General features: G+C 45.7%; 4 non-coding genes across 4 annotated transcripts; all 4 read left to right on the top strand.

The window, feature by feature from the left end:
- Positions 1-4293: 4293 nt before the first annotated feature.
- On the top strand, positions 4294-4376 carry TRNAL-CAG (transfer RNA leucine (anticodon CAG)). The gene has a single exon. It is a non-coding gene; the product is annotated as a tRNA-Leu (tRNA).
- A 4777-nt stretch (positions 4377-9153) lies between these two features.
- TRNAL-UAG (transfer RNA leucine (anticodon UAG)) lies at positions 9154-9236 on the top strand. Its single transcript has one exon. It is a non-coding gene; the product is annotated as a tRNA-Leu (tRNA).
- Positions 9237-15214: 5978 nt separating this feature from the next.
- Positions 15215-15297, top strand: TRNAL-CAG (transfer RNA leucine (anticodon CAG)). Its single transcript has one exon. It is a non-coding gene; the product is annotated as a tRNA-Leu (tRNA).
- A 3553-nt stretch (positions 15298-18850) lies between these two features.
- Positions 18851-18933, top strand: TRNAL-CAG (transfer RNA leucine (anticodon CAG)). The gene has a single exon. It is a non-coding gene; the product is annotated as a tRNA-Leu (tRNA).
- Positions 18934-21320: the final 2387 nt, after the last annotated feature.

Here is a 21320-nt window from a genome sequence, read left to right on the forward strand (position 1 = left end):
TACCATCCAACTCCAAAACTGGGGGGAGACTAACACTCCCTACCTCCCTTGGTGTGCATCATAGGCGTGCCCATGACGAACACAACATTTCTCCTTAACCAATACAAAACAAACATAGCTTCTCAAAAAAAAGATACTATACTAATCCAGTATACAAGAATACTACACAACAAGAAATGCCACATTCAATCAATCCACCCCGAATCCTTGCAGCCGCGTTGAGCATGGCGGTCGAGGACTCAAACTGTACCGTTCAAGTCCTTGTCTCAGAGGCTCTGAGTTGATTGGTATGGAGCCAGGCACCTCCTGATCTGAATCTTGAACTGGCTCCAAATTCTGCATGTCCACACCCCTTGTAGTAGATGATTGAGAATTAGTAGCAGTCACCACCGGCCATGTGCACTGGCTCAAACTTCTGCATGTCCACACTCCATGTAGTCGATGATTGAGAATTAGTAGCAGTCACCACCGGATTCACTGTCAGGATGATCCATCCTCTCTCCTTCATCAGCTTCAGATCCCACTGTTTCCCTGAGCAGGAAGGTCTGGACTTGAAAATACAGAGGACATTAAACAACATTCACTCAGTACATGGCACTCATTTTGGTTTATACGCTCGAAATTGAGCCATGAGCAAGGTGTGAATAGTGTCAGGATGGCCGAGTGGTCTAAGTCGCTGCGTTCAGGTCGCAGCCTCCCTTGGAGGTGTGGGTTCAAATCCCACTTCTGACAAGTTTATTTTGTGAGGTGGATACATTTTTGGACTTTTTTTCCCAAGCACCGTATCAAAAACAATGTCAACAGTTTCTGTAAATTATCGATAAGATCTATTTTCCGTTGCGTGCACTAATTGCCTGAAGTTGGCTAAATCGCAGTAAATCGGTAAAGCAGGAAATCACAGCATCTTCAACAAATCGTGATAGAGGGGCCGAGATAAAGGTTTCGACCCTACATATCAAAAGCGCAGCTGTCAATAGTTCAGCAGGTTAACAGTGCAGAAGGTTCAGTGGCACCAGGGTCCCCTGCGTCCCAATCACAGCTGGTTTTTAACTTCTGTATTAAGGGGATGGGAGGGGTGGGGGTTTTTCGTTGTGCACACACAGTGCCTGTTTTGCAGAGAAGTTTGAATAAATACACAAAGAATAATATGGAGTCTTTGGCCACGAGGAACACCTTCCCCTACCTTTTAATCTCTCCGATTCCACATCACCGCACCTACCATCCAACTCCAAATCTCGGGGGAGACTAACACTCCCTACCTCCCTTGGTGTGCATCATGGGCGTGCCCATGACGAACACAACATTTCTCCTTAACCAATACAAAACAAACATAGCTGCTCAAAAAAAAGATACTATACTAATCCAGTATACAAGAATAGTACACAACAATAAATACCACATTCAGTCAATCTACCCCGAATCCTTGCAGCCGCGTTGAGCATGGCGGTCGAGGACTCAAACTGTACCATTCAAGTTCTTGTCTCAAAGGCACTGAGTTGATTGGTATGGAGCCAGGCACCTCCTGATCTGAATCTTGAACTGGCTCCAAATTCTGCATGTCCACACCCCCTGTAGTAGATGATTGAGAATTAGTAGCAGTCACCACCGGCCATGTGCACTGGCTCAAAATTCAGCATGTCCACACCCCATGTAGTAGATGATTGAGAATTAGTAGCAATAACCACCGGATCCACTGTCAGGATGATCCATCCTCTCTCCTTCATCAGCTTCAGATCCCACTGTTTCCCTGAGCAGGAAGGTCTGGAATTGAAAATACAGAGGATATTAAACAACATTCACTCAGTACATGGCACTCATTTTGGTTTATAAGTTGGAAATTGAGCCATCAGTTCACTGTCAAGAGTGTCAGGATGGCCGAGTGGTCTTAGGCGCTGTGCTCAAGTCACAGTCTCCTTTGGAGACGTGGGTTTGAATCCCGCTTCTGATAAGTGTCTTTTGCGAGGTGGATACATTGTTGGACTTTTTTTTTCCAAGCACCTGTATCAAAAACAATGTCAACAGTTTCTGTAAATTATCGATAAGATCTATTGTCCGTTGCTTGCACTAATTTCCTGAAGTTGGCTAAATCGCAGTAAATCGGTAAATCGGGATATCACAGCATCTTCAACAAATCGTGATAGAGGGGCAGAGATAAAGGTTTCGACCCTACATATCAAGAGCGCAGCTGTCAATAGTTCAGCAGGTTCACAGTGCAGAAGGTTCAGTGGCACCAGGGTCCCCTGCGTCCCAATCACAGCTGGTTTTTAACTTCTGTATTCAGGGCATGGGAGGGGTGTGTTGCATCGTGCACACACGGTGCCTGTTTCGCAGATAAGTTTTAATAAATACACAGAGAATAATATAGAGTCATTGGCCACGAGGAACACCTTCCCTGACCTTTTATTCTCCCCGGTTCCACGTCACCGCGCCTACCATCCAACTCCAAAACTCGGGGGAGACTAACACTCCCTACCTCCCTTGGTGTGCATCATAGGCGTGCCCATGACAAACACAACATTTCTCCTTAACCAATAGAAAACAAACATAGCTGCTCAAAAAAAAGATACTATACTAATCCAGTATACAAGAATAGTACACAACAAGAAATGCCACATTCAGTTAATCCACCCCGTATCCTTGCAGCCGCGTTCAGCATGGCGATCGAGGACTCAAACTGTACCGTTCAAGTCCTTGTCTCAGAGGCACTGAGTTGATTGGTTTGGAGCCAGGCACCTCCTGATCTGAATCTTGGACTGGCTCCAAATTCTGCATGTCCACACCCCTTGTAGTAGATGATTGAGAATTAGTAGCAGTCACCACCGGCCATGTGCACTGGCTCAAACTTCTGCATGTCCACACCCCATGTAGTCGATGATTGAGAATTAGTAGCAGTCACCACCGGATCCACTGTCATGATGATCCATCCTCTCTCCTTCATCAGCTTCAGATCCCACTGTTTCCCGGAGCAGGAAGGTCTGGAATTGAAAATACAGAGGACATTAAATAACATTCACTCAGTACATGGCACTCATTTTGGTTTATAAGCTGAAATTTGAGCCATCTGTCTGGTGTCAAGAGTGTCAGGATGGCCAGGTGGTCTAAGGTGCTGGATTCAGGTTGCAGTCTCCTTTGGAGACGTGGGTTTGAATCCCACTTCTGACAAGTGTCTTTTGCGAGGTGGATACATTTTTTGACTTTTTTTTTCCAAGCACCCGTATCAAAAACAATGTCAACAGTTTCTGTAAATTATCGATAAGATCTATTGCCCGTTGCTTGCACTAATTTCCTGAAGTTGGCTAAATCGCAGTAAATCGGTAAAGCGGGAAATCACAGCATCTTCAACAAATCGTGATAGAGGGGCAGAGATAAAGGTTTTGACCCTACATATCAAGAGCGCAGCTGTCAATAGTTCAGTAGGTTCACAGTGCAGAAGGTTCAGTGGCACCAGGGTCCCCTGCGTCCCAATCACAGCTGGTTTTTAACTTCTGTATTCAGGGCATGGGAGGGGTGTGTTGCATCGTGCACACATGGTGCCTGTTTCGCAGATAAGTTTTAATAAATACACAGAGAATAATATAGAGTCATTGGCCACTAGGAACACCTTCCCTGGCCTTTTATTCTCTCCGGTTCCACGTCACCGCGCCTACCATCCAACTCCAAAACTCGGGGGAGACTAACACTCCCTACCTCCCTTGGTGTGCATCATAGGCGTGCCCATGACGAACACAACATTTCTCCTTAACCAATACAAAACAAACATAGCTGCTCAAAAAAAAGATACTATACTAATCCAGTATACAAGAATAGTACACAACAAGAAATGCCACATTCAGTCAATCCACCCCGAATCCTTGCAGCCGCGTTGAGCATGGCGGTCGAGGACTTAAACTGTACCGTTCAAGTCCTTGTCTCAGAGGCACTGAGTTGATTGGTATGGAACCAGGCACCTCCTGATCTGAATATTGAACTGGCTCCAAATTCTGCATGTCCACACCCCTTGTAGTAGATGATTGAGAATTAGTAGCAGTCACCACCGGCCATGTGCACCGGCTCAAACTTCTGCATGTCCACACCCCAAGTAGTCGATGATTGAGAATTAGTAGCAGTCACCACCGGATTCACTGTCAGGATGATCCATCCTCTCTCCTTCATCAGCTTCAGATCTCACTGTTTCCCTGAGCAGGAAGGTCTGGAATTGAAAATACAGAGGACATTAAACAACATTCACTCAGTACATGGCACTCATTTTGGTTTATAAGCTGGAAATTGAGCCATCAGTGCAGTGTCAAGAGTGTCAGGATGGCCGAGTGGTCTAAGGCGCTGCGTTCAGGTCGCAGTCTCCTTTGGAGGCGTGGGTTTGAATCCCACTTCTGACAAGTGTCTTTTGCGAGGTGGATACATTTTTGGACTTTTTTTTCCCAAGCACCGTATCAAAAACAATGTCAACAGTTTCTGTAAATTATCGATAAGATCTATTTTCCGTTGCTTGCACTAATTGCCTGAAGTTGGCTAAATCGCAGTAAATCGGTAAAGCAGGAAATCACAGCATCTTCAACAAATCGTGATAGAGGGGCCGAGATAAAGGTTTCGACCCTACATATCAAAAGCGCAGCTGTCAATAGTTCAGCAGGTTCACAGTGCAGAAGGTTCAGTGGCACCAGGGTCCCCTGCGTCCCAATCAGACCTGGTTTTTAACTTCTGTATTCAGGGGATGGGAGGGGTGGGGGTGTTGCGTCGTGCACACACAGTGCCTGTTTTGCAGAGAAGTTTTAATAAATACACAAAGAATAATATGGAGTCTTTGGCCACGAGGAACACCTTCCCCTACCTTTTATTCTCTCCGATTCCAAATCACCGCAACTACCATCCAACTCCAAAACTCGGGGGAGACTAACACTCCCTACCTCCCTTGGTGTGCATCATGGGCGTGCCCATGACTAACACAACATTTCTCCTTAACCAATACAAAACAAGCAGAGCTGCTCAAAAAAAAGATACTATACTAATCTAGTATACAAAAATAGTACACAACAATAAATACCACATTCAGTCAATCCACCCCGAATCCTTGCAGCCGCGTTGAGCATGGCGGTCGAGGACTCAAACTGTACCGTTCAAGTCCTTGTCTCAGAGGCACTGAGTTGATTGGTATGGAGCCAGGCACCTCCTGATCTGAATCTTGAACTGGCTCCAAATTCTGCATGTCCACACCCCCTGTAGTAGATGTTTGAGAATTAGCAGCAGTCACCACCGGCCATATGCACTGGCTCAAAATTCTGCAAGTCCACACCCCATGTAGTAGATGATTGAGAATTAGTAGCAGCCACCACAGGGTCCACTGTCAGGATGATCCATCCTCTCTCCTTCATCAGCTTCAGATCCCACTGTTTCCCTGAGCAGGAAGGTCTGGAATTGAAAATACAGAGGACATTAAATAACATTCACTCAGTACATGGCATTCATTTTGTTTTATAAGCTGAAAATTGAGCCATCAGTCTGGTGTCAAGAGTGTCAGGATGGCCGGGTGGTCTAAGGTGCTGCATTCAGGACACAGTCTCCCTTGGAGACGTGGGTTGAAACCCATCTTCTGACAAGTGTCTTTGTGAGGTGGATACATTTTTGGACTTTTTTTTCCAAGCACCCTTATCAAAAACAATGTCAACAGTTTCTGTAAATTATCGATAAGAACTATTGTCCGTTGCTTGCACTAATTGCCTGAAGTTGGCTAAATCGCAGTAAATCGGTAAAGCAGGAAATCACAGCATCTTCAACAAATCGTGATAGAGGGGCCGAGATAAAGGTTTCGACCCTACATATCAAAAGCACAGCTGTCCATAGTTCAGCAGGTTCACAGTGCAGAAGGTTCAGTGGCACCAGGGTCCCCTGCGTCCCAATCACAGCTGGTTTTTAACTTCTGTATTCTGGGCATGGGAGGGGTGTGTTGCATCGTGCACACACAGTGCCTGTTTCGCAAATAAGTTTTAATAAATACACAGAGAATAATATAGAGTCATTGGCCACGAGGAACACCTTCCCTGACCTTTTATTCTCTCCGGTTCCACGTCACCGCGCCTACCATCCAACTCCAAAACTCGGGGGAGACTAACACTCCCTACCTCCCTTGGTGTGCATCATAGGCTTGCCCATGACGAACACAACATTTCTCCTTAACCAATACAAAACAAACATAGCTGCTAAAAAAAAAGATACTATACTAAACCAGTATACAAGAATAGTACACAACAAGAAATGCCACATTCAGTCAATCCACCCCGAATCCTTGCAGCCGCGTTGAGCATGGCGGTCGAGGACTCAAACTGTACCGTTCAAGTCCTTGTCTCAGAGGCACTGAGTTGATTGGTATGGAGCCAGGCACCTCCTGATCTGAATCTTGAACTGGCTCCAAATTCTGCATGTCCACACCCCCTGTAGTAGATGATTGAGAATTAGTAGCAGTCACCACCGGCCATGTGCACTGGCTCAAAATTCAGCATGTCCACACCCCATGTAATAGATGATTGAGAATTAGTAGCAGTCACCACCGGATCCACTGTCAGGATGATCCATCCTCTCTCCTTCATCAGCTTCAGATCCCACTGTTTCCCTGAGCAGGAAGGTCTGGAATTGAAAATACAGAGGACATTAAACAACATTCACTCAGTACATGGCACTCATTCTGGTTTATACGCTCGAAATTGAGCCATCAGTGCAGCGTCAAGAGTGTCAGGATGGCCGAGTGGTCTAAGGTGCTGCGTTCAGGTCGCAGTCTCCTTTGGAGGCGAGGGTTCGAATCCCACTTCTGACAAGTGTATTTTGCGAGGTGGATACATTTTTGGACTTTTTTTTCCCAAGCACCGTATCAAAAACAATGTCAACAGTTTCTGTAAATTATCGATAAGATCTATTTTCCGTTGCTTGCACTAATTGCCCGAAGTTGGCTAAATCGCAGTAAATTGGTAAAGCAGGAAATCACAGCATCTTCAACAAATCGTGATAGAGGGGCCGAGATAAAGGTTTCGACCCTACATATCAAAAGCGCAGCTGTCAATAGTTCAGCAGGTTCACAGTGCAGAAGGTTCAGTGGCACCAGGGTCCCCTGCGTCCCAATCACAGCTGGTTTTTAACTTCTGTAGTCAGGGGATGGGAGGGGTGGGGGTGTTGCGTCGTGCACACAGAGTGCCTGTTTTGCAGAGAAGTTTTAATAAATACACAAAGAATAATATGGAGTCTTTAGCCACGAGGAACACCTTCCCCTACCTTTTATTCTCTCCGATTCCACATCACCGCACCTACCATCCAACTCCAAAACTCGGGGGAGACAAACATTTCCTACCTCCCTTGGTGTGCATCATGGGCGTGCCCATGACGAACACAACATTTCTCCTTAACCAATACAAAACAAACATAGCTGCTCAAAAAAAAGATACTATACTAATCCAGTATACAAGAATAGTACACAACAATAAATACCACATTCAGTCAATCCACCCCGAATCCTTGCAGCCGCGTTGAGCATGGCGGTCGAGGACTCAAACTGTACCGTTCAAGTCCTTGTCTCAGAGGCACTGAGTTGATTGGTATGGAGCCAGGCACCTCCTGATCTGAATCTTGAACTGGCTCCAAATTCTGCATGTCCACACCCCCTGTAGTAGATGATTGAGAATTAGTAGCAGTCACCACCGGCCATATGCACTGGCTCAAAATTCTGCAAGTCCACACCCCATGTAGTCGATGATTGAGAATTAGTAGCAGTCACCACAGGGTCCACTATCAGGATGATCCATCCTCTCTCCTTCATCAGCTTCAGATCCCACTGTTTCCCTGAGCAGGAAGGTCTGGAATTGAAAATACAGAGGACATTAAATAACATTCACTCAGTACATGGCACTCATTTTGGTTTATAAGCTGGAAATTGAGCCATCAGTCTGGTGTCAAGAGTGTCAGGATGGCCGGGTGGTCCAAGGTGCTCCATTCAGGTCACAAAATTCCTTGGAGATGTGGGTTCAAACCCCTCTTCTGACAAGTGTCTTTTGCGAGCTGGATACATTTTTGGACTTTTTTTTTCCAAGCACCCTTATCAAAAACAATGTCAACAGTTTCTGTAAATTATCGATAAGATCTATTGTCCGTTGCTTGCACTAATTGCCTGAAGTTGGCTAAATCGCAGTAAATCGGTAAAGCAGGAAATCACAGCATCTTCAACAAATCGTGATAGAGGGGCCGAGATAAAGGTTTCGACCCTACATATCAAAAGCACACCTGTCAATAGTTCAGCAGGTTCACAGTGCAGAAGGTTCAGTGGCACCAGGGTCCCCTGCGTCCCAATCACAGCTGGTTTTTAACTTCTGTATTCAGGGCACGGGAGGGGTGTGTTGCATCGTGCACACACAGTGCCTGTTTCGCAAATAAGTTTTAATAAATACACAGAGAATAATATAGAGTCATTGGCCACGAGGAACACCTTCCATGACCTTTTATTCTCTCCGGTTCCACGTCACCGCGCCTACCATCCAACTCCAAAACTTGGGGGAGACTAACACTCCCTACCTCCCTTGGTGTGCATCATAAGCGTGCCCATGACGAACACAACATTTCTCCTTAACCAATACAAAACAAACATAGCTGCTCAAAAAAAAGATACTATACTAAACCAGTATACAAGAATAGTACACAACAAGAAATGCCACATTCAGTCAATCCACCCTGAATCCTTGCAGCCGCGTTGAGCATGGCAGTCGAGGACTCAAACTATACCGTTCAAGTCCTTGTCTCAGAGGCACTGAGTTGATTGGTATGGAGCCAGGCACCTCCTGATCTGAATCTTGAACTGGCTCCAAATTCTGCATGTCCACAACCCCTGTAGTAGATGATTGAGAATTAGTAGCAGTCACCACCGGCCATGTGCACTGGCTCAAAATTCAGCATGTCCACACCCCATGTAGTAGATGATTGAGAATTAGTAGCAGTCACCACCGGATCCACTGTCAGGATGATCCATCCTCTCTCCTTCATCAGCTTCAGATCCCACTGTTTCCCTGAGCAGGAAGGTCTGGAATTGAAAATACAGAGGACATTAAACAACATTCACTAAGTACATGGCACTCATTTTGGTTTATAAGCTGGAAATTGAGCCATCAGTGCAGTGTCACGAGTGTCAGGATGGCCGAGTGGTCTAAGGCACTGTGTTTAGGTTGCAGTCTCATTTGGAGACGTGGGTTCGAATCCCACTTCTGACAAGTGTCTTTTGCGAGGTGGATACATATTTTGACTTTTTTTTTCCAAGCACCCGTATCAAAAACAATGTCAACAGTTTCTGTAAATTATCGATAAGATCTATTGTCCGTTGCTTGCACTAATTTCCTGAAGTTGGCTAAATCGCAGTAAATCGGTAAAGCGGGAAATCACAGCATCTTCAACAAATCGTGATAGAGGAGCAGAGATAAAGGTTTTGACCCTACATATCAAGAGCGCAGCTGTCAATAGTTCAGCAGGTTCACAGTGCAGAAGGTTCAGTGGCACCAGGGTCCCCTGCGTCCCAATCACAGCTGGTTTTTAACTTCTGTATTCAGGGCATGGGAGGGGTGTGTTGCATCGTGCACACATGGTGCCTATTTCGCAGATAAGTTTTAATAAATACACAGAGAATAATATAGAGTCATTGGCCACGAGGAACACCTTCCCTGGCCTTTTATTCTCTCCGGTTCCACGTCACCGCGCCTACTATCCAACTCCAAAACTCGGGGGAGACTAACACTCCCTACCTCCCTTGGTGTGCATCATAGGCGTGCCCATGACGAACACAACATTTCTCCTTAACCAATACAAAACAAACATAGCTGCTCAAAAAAAAGATACTATACTAATCCAGTATACAAGAATAGTACACAACAAGAAATGCCACATTCAGTCAATCCACCCCGAATCCTTGCAGCCGCGTTGAGCATGGCGGTCGAGGACTCAAACTGTACCGTTCAAGTCCTTGTCTCAGAGGCACTGAGTTGATTGGTATGGAGCCAGGCACCTCCTGATCTGAATCTTGAACTGGCTCCAAATTCTGCATGTCCACACCCCCTGTAGTAGATGATTGAGAATTAGTAGCAGTCACCACCGGCCATGTGCACTGGCTCAAAATTCAGCATGTCCACACCCCATGTAGTAGATGATTGAGAATTAGTAGCAGTCCCCACCGGATCCACTGTCAGGATGATCCATCCTCTCTCCTTCATCAGCTTCAGATCCCACTGTTTCCCTGAGCAGGAAGGTCTGGAATTGAAAATACAGAGGACATTAAACAACATTCACTCAGTACATGGCACTCATTTTGGTTTATAAGCTGGAAATTGAGCCATCAGTGCAGTGTTAAGAGTGTCAGGATGGCCGAGTGGTCTAAGGCGCTGCGTTCAGGTTGCAGTCTCCTTTGGAGGCGTGGATTTGAATCCCACTTCTGACAAGTGTCTTTTGCGAGGTGGATACATTTTTTGACTTTTTTTTTCCAAGCACCCGTATCAAAAACAATGTCAACAGTTTCTGTAAATTATCGATAAGATCTATTGTCCGTTGCTTGCACTAATTTCCTGAAGTTGGCTAAATCGCAGTAAATCAGTAAAGAGGGAAATCACAGCATCTTCAACAAATCGTGATAGAGGGGCAGAGATAAAGGTTTCGACCCTACATATCAAGAGCGCAGCTGTCAATAGTTCAGCAGGTTCACAGTGCAGAAGGTTCAGTGGCACCAGGGTCCCCTGCGTCCCAATCATAGCTGTTTTTTAACTTCTGTATTCAGGGCATGAGAGGGGTGTATTGCATCGTGCACACACAGTGCCTGTTTCGCAGATAAGTTTTAATAAATACACAGAGAATAATATAGAGTCATTGGCCACGAGGAACACCTTCCCTGGCCTTTTATTCTCTCCGGTTCCACGTCACCGCGCCTACTATCCAACTCCAAAACTCGGGGGAGACTAACACTCCCTACCTCCCTTGGTGTGCATCATAGGCGTGCCCATGACGAACACAACATTTCTCCTTAACCAATACAAAACAAACATAGCTGCTCAAAAAAAAGATACTATACTAATCCACTATACAAGAATAGTACACAACAAGAAATGCCACATTCAGTCAATCCACCCCGAATCCTTGCAGCCGCGTTGAGCATGGCGGTCGAGGACTCAAACTGTACCGTTCAAGTCCTTGTCTCAGAGGCACTGAGTTGATTGGTATGGAGCCAGGCACCTCCTGATCTGAATCTTGAACTGGCTCCAAATTCTGCATGTCCACACCCCCTGTAGTAGATGATTGAGAATTAGTAGCAGTCACCACCGGCCATGTGCACTGGCTCAAAATTCAGCATGTCCACACCCCATGTAGTAGATGATTGAGAATTAGTAGCAGTCACTACCGGATCCACTGTCAGGATGATCCATCCTCTCTCCTTCATCAGCTTCAGATCCCACTGTTTCCCTGAGCAGGAAGGTCTGGAATTGAAAATACAGAGGACATTAAACAACATTCACTCAGTACATGGCACTCATTTTGGATTATAAGCTGGAAATTGAGCCATCAGTGCAGTGTTAAGAGTGTCAGGATGGCCGAGTGGTCTAAGGCGCTGCGTTCAGGTTGCAGTCTCCTTTGGAGGCGTGCATTTGAATCCCACTTCTGACAAGTGTCTTTTGCGAGGTGGATACATTTTTGGATTTTTTTTTTTCAAGCACCCGTATTAAAAACAATGTCAACAGTTTCTGTAAATTATCGATAAGATCTATTGTCCGTTGCTTGCACTAATTTCCTGAAGTTGGCTAAATCGCAGTAAATCAGTAAAGAGGGAAATCACAGCATCTTCAACAAATCGTGATAGAGGGGCAGAGATAAAGGTTTCGACCCTACATATCAAGAGCGCAGCTGTCAATAGTTCAGCAGGTTCACAGTGCAGAAGGTTCAGTGGCACCAGGGTCCCCTGCGTCCCAATCATGGCTGTTTTTTAACTTCTGTATTCAGGGCATGAGAGGGGTGTATTGCATCGTGCACACACAGTGCCTGTTTCGCAGATAAGTTTTAATAAATACACAGAGAATAATATAGAGTCATTGGCCACGAGAAACACCTTCCCTGACCTTTTATTCTCTCCGGTTCCACGTCACCGCGCCTACCATCCAACTCCAAAACTCAGGGGAGACTAACACTCCCTACCTCCCTTGGTGTGCATCATAGGCGTGCCCATGACGAACACAACATTTCTCCTTAACCAATACAAAACAAACATAGCTGCTCAAAAAAAAGATACTATACTAATCCAGTATACAAGAATAGTACACAACAAGAAATGCCACATTCAGTCAATCCACCCCGAATCCTTGCAGCCGCGTTCAGCATGGTGGTCGAGGACTCAAACTGTACCATTCAAGTCCTTGTCTCAGAGGCACTGAGTTGATTGGTATGGAGCCAGGCACCTCCTGATCTGAATCTTGAACTGGCTCCAAATTCTGCATGTCCACACCCCTTGTAGTAGATGATTGAGAATTAGTAGCAGTCACCACCGGCCATGTGCACTGGCTCAAACTTCTGCATGTCCACACCCCATGTAGTCGATGATTGAGAATTAGTAGCAGTCACCACCGGATTCACTGTCAGGATGATCCATCCTCTCTCCTTCATCAGCTTCAGATCAAACTGTTTCCCTGAGCAGGAAGGTCTGGAATTGAAAATACAGAGGACATAAAACAACATTCACTCAGTACATGGCACTCATTTTGGTTTATACGCTCGAAATTGAGCCATGAGTGAGGTGTGCAGAGTGTCAGGATGGCCGAGTGGTCTAAGGCGCTGCGTTCAGGTCGCAGCCTCCCTTGGAGGTGTGGGTTTAAATCCCACTTCTGACAAGTGTATTTTGCAAGGTGGATACATTTTTGGACTTTTTTTCCCCGAGCACCGTATCAAAAACAATGTCAACAGTTTCTGTAAATTATCGATAAGATCTATTTTCCGTTGCTTGCACTAATTGCCTGAAGTTGGCTAAATCGCAGTAAATCGGTAAAGCAGGAAATCACAGCATCTTCAACAAATCGTGATAGAGGGGCCGAGATAAAGGTTTCGACCCTACATATCAAAAGCGCAGCTGTCAATAGTTCAGCAGGTTCACAGTGCAGAAGGTTCAGTGGCACCAGGGTCCCCTGCGTCCCAATCAGAGCTGGTTTTTAACTTCTGTATTCAGGGGATGGGAGGGGTGGGGGTGTTGCGTCGTGCACACACAGTGCCTGTTTTGCAGAGAAGTTTTAATAAATACACAAAGAATAATATGGAGTCTTTGGCCACGAGGAACACCTTCCCCTACCTTTTATTCTCTCCGATTCCACATCACCGCACCTACCATCCAACTCCAAAACTCGGGGGAGACTAACACTCCCTACCTCCCTTGGTGTGCATCATGGGCGTGCCCATGACGAACACAACATTTCTCCTTAACCAATACAAAACAAACATAGCTGCTCAAAAAAAAGATACTATACTAATCCAGTATACAAGAATAGTACACAACAATAAATACCACATTCAGTCAATCCACCCCGAATCCTTGCAGCCGCATTGAGCATGGCGGTCGAGGACTCAAACTGTACCGTTCAAGTCCTTGTCTCAGAGGCACTGAGTTGATTGGTATGGAGCCAGGCACCTCCTGATCTGAATCTTGAACTGGCTCAAATTCTGCATGTCCACACCCCCTGTAGTAGATGATTGAGAATTAGTAGCAGTCACCACCGGCCATATGCACTGGCTCAAAATTCTGCAAGTCCACACCACATGTAGTAGATGATTGAGAATTAGTAGCAGTCACCACAGGGTCCACTGTCAGGATGATCCATCCTCTCTCCTTCATCAGCTTCTGATCCCACTGTTTCCCTGAGCAGGAAGGTCTGGAATTGAAAATACAGAGGACATTAAATTACATTCACTCAGTACATGGCACTCATTTTGGTTTACAAGCTGGAAATTGAGCCATCAGTCTGGTGTCGAGAGTGTCAGGATGGCCGGGTGGTCTAAGGTGCTGTATTCAGGTCACAGTCTCCCTTGGAGACGTGGGTTCAAGCCCCTTTTCTGACAAGTGTCTTTGCGAGGTGGATACATTTTTGGACTTTTTTTTCCAAGCACCCTTATCAAAAACAATGTCAACAGTTTCTGTAAATTATCGATAAGATCTATTGTCCGTTGCTTGCACTAATTGCCTGAAGTTGGCTAAATCGCAGTAAATCGGTAAAGCAGGAAATCACAGCATCTTCAACAAATCGTGACAGAGGGGCCGAGATAAAGGTTTCGACCCTACATATCAAAAGCACAGCTGTCCATAGTTCAGCAGGTTCACAGTGCAGAAGGTTCAGTGGCACCAGGGTCCCCTGCGTCCCAATCACAGCTGGTTTTTAACTTCTGTATTCTGGGCATGGGAGGGGTGTGTTGCATCGTGCACACACAGTGCCTGTTTCGCAAATAAGTTTTAATAAATACACAGAGAATAATATAGAGTCATTAGCCAAGAGGAACACCTTCCCTGACCTTTTATTCTCTCCGGTTCCACGTCACCTCGCCTACCATCCAACTCCAAAACTCGGGGGAGACTAACACTCCCTACCTCCCTTGGTGTGCATCATAGGCGTGCCCATGACGAACACAACATTTCTCCTTAACCAATACAAAACAAACATAGCTGCTAAAAAAAAAGATACTATACTAAACCAGTATACAAGAATAGTACACAACAAGAAATGCCACATTCAGTCAATCCACCCCGAATCCTTGCAGCCGCGTTGAGCATGGCGGTCGAGGACTCAAACTGTACCGTTCAAGTCCTTGTCTCAGAGGCACTGAGTTGATTGGTATGGAGCCAGGCACCTCCTGATCTGAATCTTGAACTGGCTCCAAATTCTGCATGTCCACACCCCCTGTAGTAGATGATTGAGAATTAGTAGCAGTCACCACCGGCCATGTGCACTGGCTCAAAATTCAGCATGTCCACACCCCATGTAGTAGATGATTGAGAATTAGTAGCAGTCACCACCGGATCCACTGTCAGGATGATCCATCCTCTCTCCTTCATCAGCTTCAGATCCCACTGTTTCCCTGAGCAGGAAGGTCTGGAATTGAAATTACAGAGGACATTAAACAACATTCACTCAGTACATGGCACTCATTTTGGTTTATAAGCTGGAAATTGAGCCACCAGTGCAGTGTCAGGATGGCCGAGTGGTCTAAGGCGCTGCGTTCAGGTCGCAGTCTCCTTTGGAGGCGTGGGTTCGAATCCCACTTCTGACAAGTGTCTTTTGCGAGGTGGATACATTTTTGGACTTTTTTTTTCCAAGCACCCGTATCAAAAACAATGTCAACAGTTTCTGTAAATTATCGATAAGATCTATTGTCCGTTGCTTGAACTAATTTCCTGAAGTTGGCTAAATCGCAGTAAATCGGTAAAGCGGGAAATCACAGCATCTTCAACAAATCGTGATAGAGGGGCAGAGATAAAGGTTTCGACCCTACATATCAAGAGCGCAGCTGTCAATAGTTCAGCAGGTTCACAGTGCAGAAGGTTCAGTGGCACCAGGGTCCCCTGCGTCCCAATCACAGCTGGGTTTTAACTTCTGTATTCAGGGCATGGGAGGGGTGTGTTGCATCGTGCACACCTGGTGCCTGTTTCGCAGATAAGTTTTAATAAATACACAGAGAATAATATAGAGTCATTGGCCACGAGGAACACCTTCCCTGGCCTTTTATTCTCTCCGGTTCCACGTCACCGCGCCTACCATCCCACTCCAAAACTCGGGGGAGACTAACACTCCCTACCTCCCTTGGTGTGCATCATAGGCGTGCCCATGACGAACACAACATTTCTCCTTAACCAATACAAAACAAACATAGCTGCTTAAAAAAAAGATACTATACTAATCCAGTATACAAGAATAGTACAAAACAAGAAATGCCACATTCAGTCAATCCACCCCGAATCCTTGCAGCTGCGTTGAGCATGGCGGTCGAGGACTCAAACTGTACCGTTCAAGTCCTTGTCTCAGAGGCACTGAGTTGATTGGTATGGAGCCAGGCACCTCCTGATCTGAATCTTGAACTGGCTCCAAATTCTGCATGTCCACACCCCTTGTAGTAGATGATTGAGAATTAGTAGCAGTCACCACCGGCCATGTGCACTGGCTCAAACTTCTGCATGTCCACACCCCAAGTAGTCGATGATTGAGAATTAGTAGCAGTCACCACCGGATTCACTGTCAGGATGATCCATCCTCTCTCCTTCATCAGCTTCAGATCCCACTGTTTCCCTGAGCAGGAAGGTCTGGAATTGAAAATACAGAGGACATTAAACAACATTCACTCAGTACATGGCACTCATTTTGGTTTAGAAGATGGAAATTGAGCCATCAGTCTGGTGTCAAGAGTGTCAGGATGGCCGGGTGGTCTAAGGTGCTGCATTCAGGTCACAGTCTCCCTTGGAGACGTGGGTTGAAACCCATCTTCTGACAAGTGTCTTTGTGAGGTGGATACATTTTTGGACTTTTTTTTCCAAGCACCCTTATCAAAAACAATGTCAACAGTTTCTGTAAATTATCGATAAGATCTATTGTCCGTTGCTTGCAGTAATTGCCTGAAGTTGGCTAAATCGCAGTAAATCGGTAAAGCAGAAAATCACAGCATCTTCAACAAATCGTGATAGAGGGGCCGAGATAAAGGTTTCGACCCTACATATCAAAACCACAGCTGTCCATAGTTCAGCAGGTTCACAGTGCAGAAGGTTCAGTGGCACCAGGGTCCCCTGCGTCCCAATCACAGCTGGTTTTTAACTTCTGTATTCTGGGCATGGGAGGGGTGTGTTGCATCGTGCACACACAGTGCCTGTTTCGCAAATAAGTTTTAATAAATACACAGAGAATAATATAGAGTCATTGGCCACGAGGAACACCTTCCCTGACCTTTTATTCTCTCCGGTTCCACGTCACCGCGCCTACCATCCAACTCCAAAACTCGGGGGAGACTAACACTCCCTACCTCCCTTGGTGTGCATCATAGGCGTGCCCATGAAAAACACAACATTTCTCCTTAACCAATACAAAACAAACATAGCTGCTAAAAAAAAAGATACTATACTAAACCAGTATACAAGAATAGTACACAACAAGAAATGCCACATTCAGTCAATCCACCCCAAATCCTTGCAGCCGCGTTGAGCATGGCGGTCGAGGACTCAAACTGTACCGTTCAAGTCCTTGTCTCAGAGGCACTGAGTTGATTGGTATGGAGCCAGGCACCTCCTGATCTGAATCTTGAACTGGCTTCAAATTCTGCATGTCCACACCCCCTGTAGTAGATGATTGAGAATTAGTAGCAGTCACCACCGGCCATATGCACTGGCTCAAAATTCTGCAAGTCCACACCCCATGTAGTAGATGATTGAGAATTAGTAGCAGTCACCACAGGGTCCACTGTCAGGATGATCCATCCTCTCTCCTTCATCAGCTTCAGATCCCACTGTTTCCCTGAGCAGGAAGGTCTGGAATTGAAAATACAGAGGACATTAAATAACATTCACTCAGTACATGGCACTCATTTTGGTTTATAAGCTGGAAATTGAGCCATTAGTCTGGTGTCAAGAGTGTCAGGATGGCCGGGTGGTCTAAGGTGCTGCATTCAGGTCACAGTCTCCCTTGGAGACGTGGGTTCAAACCCCTCTTCTGATAAGTGTCTTTGCGAGGTGGATACATTTTTGGACTTTTTTTTCCAAGCACCCTTATCAAAAACAATGTCAACAGTTTCTGTAAATTATCGATAAGATCTATTGTCCGTTGGTTGCACTAATTGCCTGAAGTTGGCTAAATCGCAGTAAATCGGTAAAGCAGGAAATCACAGCATCTTCAACAAATCGTGATAGAGGGGCCGAGATAAAGGTTTCGACCCTACATATCAAAAGCACAGCTGTCCATAGTTCAGCAGGTTCACAGTGCAGAAGGTTCAGTGGCACCAGGGTCGCCTGCGTCCCAATCACAGCTGGTTTTTAACTTCTGTATTCTGGGCATGGGAGGGGTGTGTTGCATCGTGCACACACAGTGCCTGTTTCGCAAATAAGTTTTAATAAATACACAGAGAATAATATAGAGTCATTGGCCACGAGGAACACCTTCCCTGACCTTTTATTCTCTCTGGTTCCACGTCACCGCGGCTACCATCCAACTCCAAAACTCGGGGGAGACTAACACTCCCTACCTCCCTTGGTGTGTATCATAGGCGTGCCCATGACGAACACAACATTTCTCCTTAACCAATACAAAACAAACATAGCTGCTAAAAAAAAAGATACTATACTAAACCAGTATACAAGAATAGTACACAACAAGAAATGCCACATTCAGTCAATACACCCCGAATCCTTGCAGCCGCGTTGAGCATGGCGGTCGAGGACTCAAACTGTACCGTTCAAGTCCTTGTCTCAGAGGCACTGAGTTGATTGGTATGGAGCCAGGCACCTCCTGATCTGAATCTTGAACTGGCTCCAAATTCTGCATGTCCACACCCCCTGTAGTAGATGATTGAGAATTAGTAGCAGTCACCACCGGCCATGTGCACTGGCTCAAAATTCAGCATGTCCACACCCCATGTAGTAGATGATTGAGAATTAGTAGCAGTCACCACCGGATCCACTGTCAGGATGATCCATCCTCTCCTTCATCAGCTTCAGATCCCACTGTTTCCCTGAGCAGGAAGGTCTGGAATTGAAAATACAGAGGACATTAAATAACATTCACTCAGTACATGGCACTCATTTTGGTTTATACGCTCGAAATTGAGCCATGAGTGAAGTGTGAAGAGTGTCAGGATGGCCGAGTGGTCTAAGGCGCTGCGTTCAGGTCGCAGCCTCCCTTGGAGGTGTGGGTTCAAATCCCACTTCTGGCAAGTGTATTTTGCGAGGTGGATACATTTTTGGACTTTTTTTTCCCAAGCACCGTATCAAAAACAATGTCAACAGTTTCTGTAAATTATCGATAAGATCTATTTTCCGTTGCTTGCACTAATTGCCTGAAGTTGGCTAAATCGCAGTAAATCGGTAAAGCAGGAAATCACAGCATCTTCAACAAATCGTGATAGAGGGGCCGAGATAAAGGTTTCGACCCTACATATCAAAAGCGCAGCTGTCAATAGTTCAGCAGGTTCACAGTGCAGAAGGTTCAGTGGCACCAGGGTCCCCTGCGTCCCAATCAGACCTGGTTTTTAACTTCTGTATTCAGGGGATGGGAGGGGTGGGGGTGTTGCGTCGTGCACACACAGTGCCTGTTTTGCAGAGAAGTTTTAATAAATACACAAAGAATAATATGGAGTCTTTGGCCACGAGGAACACCTTCCCCTACCTTTTATTCTCTCCGATTCCACATCACCGCACCTACCATCCAACTCCAAAACTCGGGGGAGACTAACACTCCCTACCTCCCTTGGTGTGCATCATGGGCCTGCCCATGACGAACACAACATTTCTCCTTAACCAATACAAAACAAACATAGCTGCTCAAAAAAAAGATACTATACTAATCTAGTATACAAAAATAGTACACAACAATAAATACCACATTCAGTCAATCCACCCCGAATCCTTGCAGCCGCGTTGAGCATGGCGGTCGAGGACTCAAACTGTACCGTTCAAGTCCTTGTCTCAGAGGCACTGAGTTGATTGGTATGGAGCCAGGCACCTCCTGATCTGAATCTTGAACTGGCTCCAAATTCTGCATGTCCACACCCCCTGTAGTAGATGTTTGAGAATTAGTAGCAGTCACCACTGGCCATATGCACTGGCTCAAAATTCTGCAAGTCCACACCCCATGTAGTAGATGATTGAGAATTAGTAGCAGCCACCACAGGGTCCACTGTCAGGATGATCCATCCTCTCTCCTTCATCAGCTTCAGATCCCACTGTTTCCCTGAGCAGGAAGGTCTGGAATTGAAAATACAGAGGACATTAAATAACATTCACTCAGTACATGGCACTCATTTTGGTTTATAAGCTGAAAATTGATCCATCAGTCTGGTGTCAAGAGTGTCAGGATGGCCGGGTGGTCTAAGGTGCTGCATTCAGGTCACAGTCTCCCTTGGAGACGTGGGTTGAAACCCATCTTCTGACAAGTGTCTTTGTGAGGTGGATACATTTTTGGACTTTTTTTTCCAAGCACCCTTATCAAAAACAATGTCAACAGTTTCTGTAAATTATCGATAAGATCTATTGTCCGTTGCTTGCACTAATTGCCTGAAGTTGGCTAAATCGCAGTAAATCGGTAAAGCAGGAAATCACAGCATCTTCAACAAATCGTGATAGAGGGGCCGAGATAAAGGTTTCGACCCTACATATCAAAAGCACAGCTGTCCATAGTTCAGCAGGTTCACAATGCAGAAGGTTCAGTGGCACCAGGGTCCCCTGCATCCCAATCACAGCTGGTTTTTAACTTCTGTATTCAGGGCATGGGAGGGGTGTGTTGCATCGTGCACACACAGTGCCTGTTTCGCAAATAAGTTTTAATAAATACACAGAGAATAATATAGAGTCATTGGCCACAAGGAACACCTTCCCTGACCTTTTATTCTCTCCGGTTCCACGTCACCACGCCTACCATCCAACTCCAAAACTCGGGGGAGACTAACACTCCCTACCTCCCTTGGTGTGCATCATATGCGTGCCCATGACGAACACAACATTTCTCCTTAACCAATACAAAACAAACATAGCTGCTAAAAAAAAAGATACTATACTAAACCAGTATACAAGAATAGTACACAACAAGAAATGCCACATTCAGTCAATCCACCCCGAATCCTTGCAGCCGCGTTGAGCATGGCGGTCGAGGACTCAAACTGTACCGTTCAAGTCCTTGTCTCAGAGGCACTGAGTTGATTGGTATGGAGCCAGGCACCTCCTGATCTGAATCTTGAACTGGCTCCAAATTCTGCATGTCCACACCCCCTGTAGTAGATGATTGAGAATTAGTAGCAGTCACCACCGGCCATATGCACTGGCTCAAAATTCTGCAAGTCCTCACCCCATGTAGTAGATGATTGAGAATTAGTAGCAGTCACCACAGGGTCCACTGTCAGGATGATCCATCCTCTCTCCTTCATCAGCTTCAGATCCCACAGTTTCCCTGAGCAGGAAGGTCTGGAATTGAAAATACAGAGGACATTAAATAACATTCACTCAGTACATGGCACTCATTTTGGTTTATAAGCTGGAAATTGAGCCATCAGTCTGGTGTCAAGAGTGTCAGGATGGCCGGGTGGTCTAAGGTGCTGCATTCAGGTCA

The sequence above is a fragment of the Pleurodeles waltl genome, unplaced genomic scaffold (genome assembly GCF_031143425.1).
Source record: "Pleurodeles waltl isolate 20211129_DDA unplaced genomic scaffold, aPleWal1.hap1.20221129 scaffold_39, whole genome shotgun sequence".
Classification (NCBI taxonomy): domain Eukaryota; kingdom Metazoa; phylum Chordata; class Amphibia; order Caudata; family Salamandridae; genus Pleurodeles; species Pleurodeles waltl.